This window comes from Rattus norvegicus, chromosome 2, assembly GCF_021556685.1.
Source record: "Rattus norvegicus strain SHRSP/BbbUtx chromosome 2, alternate assembly SHRSP_T2T, whole genome shotgun sequence".
Classification (NCBI taxonomy): Eukaryota; Metazoa; Chordata; class Mammalia; order Rodentia; family Muridae; genus Rattus; species Rattus norvegicus.
The window spans coordinates 136,246,677-136,258,082 of record NC_141535.1 but is presented as its reverse complement, the minus strand read 5'-3'; positions in this window follow the sequence as shown (position 1 = coordinate 136,258,082).

Below are 11,406 nucleotides of genomic sequence, written 5' to 3'. Positions count from 1 at the left end.
GATGTCCATAAACAGATGATTAGATGATAAAAATGTGGTACATAGACACTGTGGGACTTGATTCAGCTATAAAGAAAAATATTATGAAGATCTCAAGAAAATGTATGGAACTGAAAAACAAAATAGTAAGGGGGGCGGGGTAACTAACCCAGGCCCAGAAGGACAAGTACAACGTTCCCCCTCCTGTGAGAATCCCAGCTTCTAACTTTTATACACGGATATTTATGGTTCAGGAGTGAGCATGTGCATAGTTCATGACAGTAGAAAGGACACTGTGTGACTTGAAAATGTGGTCTTGAAGAAGACCACAGGAGGGTAAGAGAACACGTGTGTTATGATAGGGAAAAGGGAACACTGGCATGGCACATGCGCAGAACAGGGCATGTGCCGAACAGGACAGGGAGATGACAGGTTAGGAAGGGAGATCATGGTAAACCAAGTGTGGCTTTGTTTGCTTGTTGAACTAGGTCTTCTATGCTCTCTCTAGGGCTCCCTTCTGTAGCCTGTAATCTAAGGCAACCCGGTGCTTCCTCTGCTGGAGAGGTCTGAATGTCTGGCATCTGGTCCCATTTCCTAGCATCTCAGAGCCCTGTCCTTTCTCTCACCCCGGTGTTTCCATTGCTCCCCTTGGTGGTGAACATCCCCCACAGGTTGTGGCAGTGAGGGAGCACCCTCTGCCCTTGAATGTGGACAGACAGACAGACCGAGACTTTGGTGTGAGGAGTGGCTCCTGGGCTGCTTAGAATATGCTTTTGTAACAGTCAGCCAGGAAGGTTTCAGTGTCTCAAACACAGGGATTGCTATGTTCAGTCCGTGTCCGTATTGTAGGGTGGCTGAGGGACTTTTCCCAGCACCTTCTCAATTTTCCTTAGAACGACACACCATTTCATATGTTTTCTGCCATTTGAGTTTCAACAGATTGTGTGAATCAACACTTTGTGTCATAAACTATCTGAGATAATCAGTGCAGAGATGGCTCCTAGTTTTGGGGGTTTGGGGCCTGAGAATCACTAGCCCTGTTGTTTGGACCACATCATGGTGGAGAATGTGGAGCAGAAAAAAACAGCCACCCCAGAAAGAGCAGAAGGGCATTCGAGGCTTCTCATAACAGTGTACCCAACAGGGGCCAGGTCTTCAACACATGAGCATTTGGGACCCAGGCTCATCAAATTGCATCACAGGTGAATACTTTGCCAAATACCATGTCTCAGAGCCACGAACACTGCCAACATTGCAGTTTCTGAGAGTAATTTCCTGTCTGTCCCATGATGTAACCTTCCTTTTGCCTTTCTATTGTTACGGTCAAATTCCGCCAGATACCGAGTTCTGATTTTGTCAGGAATGACTAAGCTATGCAGCAAACAGGAGAGAGCTCAGTCCGTAAACCGCCTCCCAGGCAAGCCTGAGAATGTGAGTTCGGTTCCTGGGACCCGTGTCAAAAAGACTGCTGTAATAGGGTTTACTTTTAGTGCCGTACTGGGGTAAGTTTCAGGCCAGAGAAAGACTGTCTCAAAAACCAAGGTTGATCTCCGGCCTTACCTATCTACACACACACACACACACACACACACACACACACACACACACACACACACACACACGGAGAGAGTGAGAGACAGACAGACAGACAAAGACAGACAGACAGACAAAGACAGATACACAGAGAAAGGACACATTAAAAGCAACTCTAGATGTCTAAAATTGACAAAGGGTTATTTCTTAGTGCTACTACAGTAGTTACCTTGGGCTGATGGATGCCATATATACACTTTAATAGTTAGTTGTCGAGGCTAATGTCTCTGTTAACTGTTGTTGAATACAAACAGGTTTTTATCTTAATAGTGATAAAAGTCACTAGTCATTTTTTTTTGCTAATTTACAACTTGGCTTGTGTTTATTTGGGCAACTGTTATTCTGGGCACTCGAGTGCATTCGATCTCTTGACGGGTTATCTGGGGAGCGTTTGGTGCTAGTTGGCCTCACTGTCTGGGGATCCCTGGGAAAGTGGTGTCTCTCCCGACATCTGTTGTTTCATCTTTAGTGGAATCTAAGTTGGCCTCGAGTACACCTCAGCTTTGTCCCAAGTAAGAATGAGAGGTCATATGTCAAGGCTTTTTGGGGGTTAGCTCAGCTAGTAAGGAAGAAACACATTCCAATTTGGATGTGAGAAGACTCAGAGGATTTATAGCTATTTTTTAAAGTCTACCATAGTAGGAAAATGAGACTGGGGCATATCACACACCTGCTCTTAAATCTGTCTGAGCATAGCAATTGTTACATTTTCTCACATCCCATAAGCTCCTGCAAGTCATATGTGACCATTCTAATTTCAAGGGAGGGTGGAAAATGAATTCACCTTTGTTAAGAAAGTAGAAAGCTGAAAATATTTGGACATTAGGAATAATGGTGTGAATAAGCTTTTCACTTTTACCATTGGTAATAAAGTCTTTCGTGGTTAGGGATTGATGGCTTTCTGAATGGATTTTTAACAGTGTTTTGTTCAAGAACTAACCAATCACCTTCAAGACATACGCCATTCTTGAGTGTATTTCTGGCTTCTATGGTGCCTCTTTATAAATAACCATGAATTCTCTAATGTTTAACATTCTATAGACCTTCATAGATTTAGAATAAACTTGCATAGCTATTTTACCTATTGTTTGTCACTGTGGTAGCCAGTCACTTAGGACATCATTTTTAACATTTTCTCATGTTTATCACATACACATGACATGAGCCATCAACAGATCTTATTTCCTTAGTTAAAAAAGAAGAATGCAAGTAATAGATACACAAAAATGATGAAGCAGAAGCCAATCTTGGTTGTCACAAATTTACATTTAGTAGAATAGTACCCTTTCTGATGTGGACTTTGAGGAGACATCCTTTTGGGTAGAGTGGTTCATGCTGATGGGGTGGAAGGTTGATAAAAATGGAGGTAGGTCAGTGTGAGTCACACGCAGCTCTTGGATCAACAAACCAAGTCAAGATAGTTCAGTACAACTAGGTAGGGGTGTGTGTGTGTGTGTGTGTGTGTGTGTGTGTGTGTGTGTAAAGTATATATATATATATATATATATATATATATATATATATATATATATATACTTTAGGAAAAATTCACAAGTACAACTTTAGCTGGAGTGAGAGAGTCTTAACAAGCTGTTGAGAAGGCAGCTGGCAGGGCGATGCTGGGGAATCTGCAAGGCTAATGCAGGATAGGAATAGTGTAGTAGCAGAGTAAGGTCTCCTGAGCCTGGGTGTTCAGGCCCCGGCTCTGCTGTTTCCTGGCCGTGAATCTTGACACCAAGAGTGTCAAAGATGGCTCCATTCCATAGCACCCTTGAGATGTCAGCAGTATATGACATGACATGGCCTTTGGAATGAGTCCAGGAACAGTCTTAATCACTCCCTGGGCCGGGAATAGAAACGCTCGTGAGATCCTCGCTCTTCCCTGTGAGTCAGATGAAAGGCGGATTGTTGGGGGAGCTTGGAAGAGGTCTAAGAAGATTGAAAGGGCTTTGGCTCTCAGATGCATTATGAGGCACAGGCCCACCCTCCTGCATCAAGCAGACACATATCTGCAACGCTGTTGTCCAGCAGCTAAGATCTGGGGTTACTCTATCAGATCTCCGTGTGCTATTCGAGTACATAGGAGATTTTAGGCGAGTCAGTCCCAATCAGCTTCCCCTCTTGTTTATGAGTCAGAAGAGCTAACACCACTTCCTTTTGACGCGTCTGGAGATTAAACAAAATGAAGACTTCGGGTGTTTAAGAACATGCCTAGCAGGAAGTGACTAGTCCATAAAAGACCAATATTTATTATAATTATTATTTCCAATTGGGTTATACATTGGAAGGTTAGTGTCTTATCGTTTCTTTCTTTCTCCCTTCCTCCCTTCCCTTGTCCCTCTTTGGCTTTGCTCCTCACTTTTTTCTTTCAGTATTATGTGTCTGAATCTAGTTTCAAACTCAATATGTCCCTAGAGATGACCGTGAACATCGCCTCCTCCAGCCTTCCCTCTCTGAGTGCTGGGATTACTGGCGTGTGCCACTAGGTCTGCTTTTATGTGTTGTTGAGGGTTGGGCCCAGGGCTTCATATATACTAGGCAAATACCAGTTGATCTGCGTCTCCAGACCTTTGGAAGGTGGAGTTAACAGCCTTTAAAAGATATTTGTCCTGATGCATGATCAAGTCAGTTTTGATAAATACCTTGGAAAGACTATTTATTGTATGATAGACTGGACACCTTTGTTTAAGGGGGAAAATATAGAAGAACGAATATCCCCTTGAACAGTCTAGGTAAGCCTTGTGAAACTGGAGACCTCTAACCTCCTGAGGTTAGACTCCTGACTAGATGTCAGTCTGTCAAGGTGCCTGGAACTGCCAGTTCACTTTACCCTCACAGGCCCTGCACAATGCCAGGTCATTTTTTTTTCTTTTATTGGATTTTTTAAAATTACATTTTAAATGTTATCCCCTTTCCTGGTTTCCCCTCCAGAAACCCGCTATCCCATCCACCCTTCCCCTGCTTCTATGAGGGTGCCCCCTCTCACCTTCCTGCCCTGACATTCCCCTACACTGAGGCATCAAGCCTTGACTGTGCCAAGGACCTCTTCTCCCATCGATGCTGGACAAAACCATCCTCTGCTACATATGTGGCTGGAGCCATGGGTCCATCCCTGTGTACTCTTGGGATGGTGGTTTAGTCCCTGGGAGCTCTGGTTGGGTCTGGTTGGTTGAAATTGTTGTTTTTCTTATTGGCAAAGGAGCTAAGAATTTTGAACATTTCTTTGGTGCTTTTTGGCCATTTGATATTCCTCAGTTGAGAATTCTTTGTTTAGCTCTGTGGCCCATTTTTAAAAGGGTTATTCCATCCAGTGGAGAAATGACAGCATTTTCAACAAATGGTGCTGGTTCAACTGGAGGTTAGCATTATAGAATTGATCCATTCTTTTCTCTTTGTACAAAGCTTAAGTCCAAGTGGATCAAGGACCTCCACATAAAACCAGATACACTGAAACTAATAGAGGAGAAAGTGAAGAAGAGCCTCAAACACATGGGCACTGGGGAAAATTTCCTGAACAGAACACCAATGGTTTATGTTCTAAGATCAAAAATCGACAAATGGGACCTCATAAAATTGGAAAGCTTCTATAAGGCTGTCATTAGGACAACAGGGTAACCAACAGATTGGGAAAACATCTTTACCAATCCTACATCCAATAGAGGGCTAATATCCAATATATACAAAGAACTCAAGAAGTTAGAATCCAGAAAGTCAAATAACCCTATTAAAAATGGGGTACAGTGCTACGCAAAGGATTCTCAGCTGAGGAATATCGATTAGCTGAGCAGTACCTAAAGAAATGTTCAACGTCCTTAGTCATCAGGGAAATGCAAATCAAAACAACCCTGAGATTCCACCTCACACCAGTCAGACTGGCTAAGAACAAAACCTCAGGTGACAGCAGATGCTGGCGAGGATGTGGAGAAAGAAGCACACTTCTCCACTGGTGGTGCAACCACTCTGGAAATCAGTCTGGATGTTCCTCAGAAAGCCAGGACACCCTTATCTCTATTTTACAGCCAAGGAAATTGAGTCTGACAAGGTCACTCAAGTTAGCAAATGGCTAAACCAGGATTTGCACAGTCTGTCTCCCAGATGGAGACTGACTCAGTGTGCCACCTGATCTAGTTTACACAGATCCACTACATGCTCCACAAATAACTTTCCAATCACTGAGAAATGCTGCTTGGTGTCTTTGTTTTGTTTCATGTTGCTATAATAAAAATTTCTGACAAAGACTATTTAGAGGAGAAAGTGTTTCTTTGGCTTAGATTTCCAGGCCACAGTCCATAAAAGTAGGGTACTCAAGGGGGCAGGAAGTTGAAGAAGTTATGCACATTACACCCACAGTAAGAGCGGACAGCAATGGATTTATGTATGCATGCCAGGGTTCAGCATATATTCCCTTTTTATTCAGCCCAGGGCCCAGCCCTTGAAGTGGTCCCATTAACATTCAGGGTAGATCTTCCCACTCGATGAATCCAATTAAGAACATCTCTCACTGGCATGCACATAGGCTGCCCTAATCCAGACAGTTCCTCACAGAGACTCTTCCTTGGAGCTTTTAGATTGCATTGAGTTGACCATTAGAACTAGCCAACACACTTGGTATATTTTTTCAGAGACTTACATCACTTGTGTATAATCAGAGCCTTCTGTATAGTACTTAGAGTCTTGATCCTTTAAGATAGTCAAATCTGATGAGACGAGGGGCCAGTGAGCCACTTTGGAGCCGTGAGACACTAAAGTGGAACTGTCGTTCATGCCATTTGAGGGATAGGCACAGCCTCTGCTGTTGTGACCTTACTTTATGGCTTAAAGATATTTGGCCTTCATTGGGGCTGTAGGCAAGCAAACCTGACAAGATTTGAGAGGACAAATAAACTTCAGTGTCCATCTTCAGACTCCAGAAGCTTTAGATACCTGAACCCTCCACACCAGCCAGCATCTCAAAGTCTCCCGCATCTGCCTCTGTCTTGGAGGAAAGGAAGTGCCCCTCTAAAGTAGAAGTGAAATTGGCACTGAATATTCCCCAAATCACCTTTGAGCTTATCTGCCTTCCCAGCCATTTTGTGATGCGTATCGCTGCTTGTTTTATGTTACAGGTTTCTCACGATGGATGATTTTATTTTATAAGAGATCACAGGGTGAGGGACAAGCTTGCTGCCGCTGTCTCTCTCCAAAGGTGCTTGTGCTCATCTATCTGTCTATAGATCTAGACAGGGAGAGAGTATAGTCCAGGTTGACCCACGATTGTTTTCTCCCTAAAACTTCTGTGCCTGAGCAATAGCTCTGATCTTAAATTTTATTTGGCAAGTTACAGAGTTTGCTAGTTTATAAGAGAGGTAACAAATGGATTTTTTTCCTTCTGAATTTCAATGAAAGAGGCGTATTCATCTTCAGTATTGATCTACTGTGCCAAGGGGTGCTTGGGTGATTAGCACTCTCCTATATTTATAGAGAATCTGCACTTCATAAATGTCGAAAGGCACTTTTCTTTACATAAGTGGCCGTGTTCTGACATCTCACAAAGTTAGTAATTATCACGAGGACCACATTGGGGGAAGTGGGAAGTAAATAATCCCAGAGGGAAATCAGCGTGATTCTTCACAGAACGGGGCAGCAAGGATACACTCTTCCCTCTCCCTTTTACTTTGGTTGCACGTCCTTGACCATGGAGCCGTAACACCATGGGGACTTTCTGAGCTCCATTTTCTATTTGGTTTTCTGCATCAAAAGTCTCCTTCTTGTGAGATTGAATGTCAAGTGGTCCAAGAAACAACGACCACCAACCTACCAAACAAGCAAACAAACGAAGGAACAAACAAAATCCTCTTTCCACTTGGGATGCCCATGCTGAGACAGAGGAAAACTTCATTTTGAGTCTAGGAATCAGAAAAGGCAGTCTTTGGGGGACTCTGTGGAATTATACGTTAAGGCTTATAAAGAATTCTTTATGTACTTTTATGACAATATAAGTGAATATTTCAGACAATTTCTAAAATTGGGGTTGGAGGGTTCCTAATCAATGCCTGGGAGCTGTCCTGACCATTTAACCTCCATCAAACTGACCAGCTCTTTCATGTCCTATAGACAAGATCGGTGCCTGTAGAGGTTTTTCTTGGTCCTCAATAAGGCCTCTGAAAAGTTGTCATAGCAACAGCGGCAATGGATGATAAAAAAGGCTGAGAAGGTGGCCTCACTGGCCTTCAGGCTTTGATAGTTCATGCTGTCGTGGGCTGTGATGGCTTGTTCATAGATAACACTCATTTCAAAAATGCTCTATTTTGGAGACCCCCCTAGAAGAGGCATATCTTGTCCTCAAAATGACCACTTAGGCCTCCCCCTTTGTACGTGCCATCTGTATGGTTAGCCTGTGCTCGTTCCATGGGCACAGAGATCGCCATTCTCAGCTGAGCTCTCCCTGATTGCGAGCATGGTGGATGATGCTAAGCTGTCTCCTGTCATCTTTTCTCAATTGCTTTCCGTGGATCACTCCGTTTTCCAGCACTGTGTGGGAGTCGTGCGAGGCTCTCTTTGTTCGCTCTGCCAGCGGAGTCTGAGATGTCCTGGGTGGTTTTCCAGCAGGCTGCTAGCACCTTCTCATGGTTGTAATGCGTGTTATGGCTCCTGCATTTAATGATTGTGTTAAATGATGCTACTCTCACGGTTCCGAGGGATGGTGTGCAAAAGCCCCGCGTATTTTAGGATGCTGGGACTGAATGATGTGTTCCATCTGTCCCTCTGGCACAGGCTTTGCTTCGGGTTTTCTGTGTTAAGGGTCTGAGGTTGTCACATTTATGTCATTTCTTCTCAATGTCAAAACTTGTCATGTCTTCTTGGTAGATTAAGAAAAAAAGCCCACTACTTTCAGTTTTTGTCCTCGTTTGATGCTTGTGGCCTGATTTCTGGCATTTAAAAAGTCTTCAGGATTTCTTTGAAAGTTGCAGTTGAGGTCTTCTATCTGCCCGAATGGTATCTGTCTCTTCCCTTCCATGTGTGTTTTCTTCTTCCTCTTCCTCTTCCTCTTTCTCCTCCTCTTCCTCCTCCTTCTCTTCCTCCTCCTCCTCCTCGATGATGAGGACTGAATCCAGGGTCTGTACATGCTAAGCACACACTCTCTCTCTGAGCTGCCCTATCCAGTCTGCTTCTTAAGCAAGGCTTTCCACAGCTCTCATAGTGACCCTGTAGGAACACAATAGGCACATCATAAAATTTTGATCACGTTAAATTTCAGGTCGGACACAGAGAAGGCACAATTTGAATGACTGCTATTTTACTGGGCCATATGTATGCTGAGGTATTTCAGAGGGTTATGGCCTTATGTCAGGCAGCGGATTAGAGCTGAACTCACCCCGCTGATAACTCACCATTCCCTGTGTAAATCAAGAGCAGATGTGCAGACTGCAGGCAGAGTACAGACTGACACAGTTCTACAAGCTGACCTGATAAGTAAGAATATTCATAGGCTGATGAAAATGTTTAAAAGGAATACTTGTACACTGGAGAAATCATACATTGGAAAAATGCCTACAACGGCTTTGGGAAAGCCAATCCCATAGTCATTCTGCTCTTGAGGAAGCCAAGTCTATTTTAGGATATTTTTAAAATCAGATTTATTGCTGTGATTATCTGAAATACTCTTATAGAGAGCGAACAAAGAATGCATTTTACCTTTCATCCCAATAAGTCGGGTGATATGTGGCCCTTGATTTTGATCAGTTGAGGTAGTGCCCTGTGATAATAAATGAGAAGGCAGAGACGATAAACTGCCCAGTCCTCCCACTCACCTCCAGCCTTTAAACACCGATTGACTGTGGACATGAAAGGACTGTTAAGCAGTTAACCTGCACAAACAGCAGCCCAGCAGCCGAGGAGGAACTGTCCTTTGAAGGAAGCATCTCAGTGGCTCCTTAATTATATCCCCAAGGATTCACATATCTTAACCACCAGAATGGCCGTGTGGCAATTCTCACTCTGTGGAGAAGAAGAAAAGGATCAGAAATTGGGCAGATTAAATGACTCACAGGTGGGGTGGGGTCGGTGGGTCTCAAAACTAACCAAATGTGGGGAGGAATCCTGAACAAGAAAGGGAGTAAATCACAAGGTACCCCGATGTTTCCTGATTCCTGCTCTCTTCTCCCACCTTGTAAGAATTGAGTGCTACTCCCAGAATTGAATCATCGTAGCTGAAAGGATTCTGGGATAAAATGTTCACTTTCCACTTCCCTAATGGAGAAATCATCACTAGAAAGACTACTTGTATTTGTTTGTGGTACTGACTTGTATCTCTGAGTAGCAAAATTTAAAGGCATAAAAATCTATTATGTCTATGTGTATAGGTGTCTGTAATGGTTTTATTTTCTGTTTGAAAGATATTGATCCAGGTGTCATGGCTACTTATATCTCAACATTTGGGAAGGCAAGGCAGGAGGAAGAGTGAGTTCAAGGACAACCTAAGCTACATAGTGAATTGAAAGCCAGCCAGCAACAACAACAACAACAACAGCAGCAGCAGCAGCAGCAGCAGCAACAACAACAACAACAACAGCAGCAGCAGCAACAACAATAGCAGCAGCAGCAGCAACAATAACAACAACAGCATTAGCAACAACAACAGCAACAGCAACAACAACAGCAACAGCAACAGCAACAACAACAGCAACAACAACAATAGCAGCAGCAACAACAACAGCAACAACAACAGCATCAGCAACAACAACAGCAACAACAACAGCATCAGCAACAACAACAGCAACAACAACAACAGCAACAACAACAACAGCAACAACGGCAACAACAACAGCAATAACAACAACAGCAACAACAACAACAGCAATAACAACAACAGCAACAACAACAACAGCAGCAGCAACAACAACAGCAACAACAACAGCATCAGCAACAACAACAGCAACAACAACAGCATCAGCAACAACAACAGCAACAACAACAACAGCAACAACAACAGCAACAACAACAGCAACAACAACAACAGCAACAACAACAGCAATAACAACAACAGCAACAACAACAACAGCAACAACAACAGCAACAACAACAGCAACAACAACAGCAACAACAACAGCAACAACAACAACAGCAACAACAACAACAGTAGCAGCAACAACAACAGCAACAACAACAGCAACAACAGCAACAACAACAGCAACAATAACCTCCACCACCCCCACCTGACCCAAACCCTAAAATAAAAGGAAATAGCACAATGTCACTAGGATATAATCATGGTATCACCAAGCACGCAGCTGAGGCACGGGGCATAGGAAGTATCTGGGTAAAAGAACACTCAACTACCTGGTTCTGCAGTTCATGACACTTCAGTTCATGCCATTAGATTTCCTTTTGGTTCAGCAGTCATTTGCTACAGTTATTTGCAAGGCACTGCAGTAGAACCTGCAGAGAATAAGAAGATGCAAATTTGGTCCTGGTGGCGGTTATGGTAATAAAGATCACAAGACCAAGATAAGACCAGTAGACACTCTAAGCACTCATAATAGAGGCAATATTCACCTCACCAGAGCTTTACTTAAAAAGTACCCACAAGGGTCATGATCCCCATGTGTGACAATTATTTCTAGGGTACAGGACAAAACTGCAGAAGCAACTGAGGGCAGTCATTGGTAGTACTTACTGTGAACCCAAATAAAGGTTATATAAAGATGGGTGTGTATTTGTGGCCCAGAATAAGTGCATGGCTGTTATCCTGAACCCTTCCTCTCATTGTGGACACTGCATGGTCCTGGAGGGGATTATAGCTGCGTTTGCCCCAACTGACCCATGCTCATCTCCAATTGGCACTAATTGTCAGCT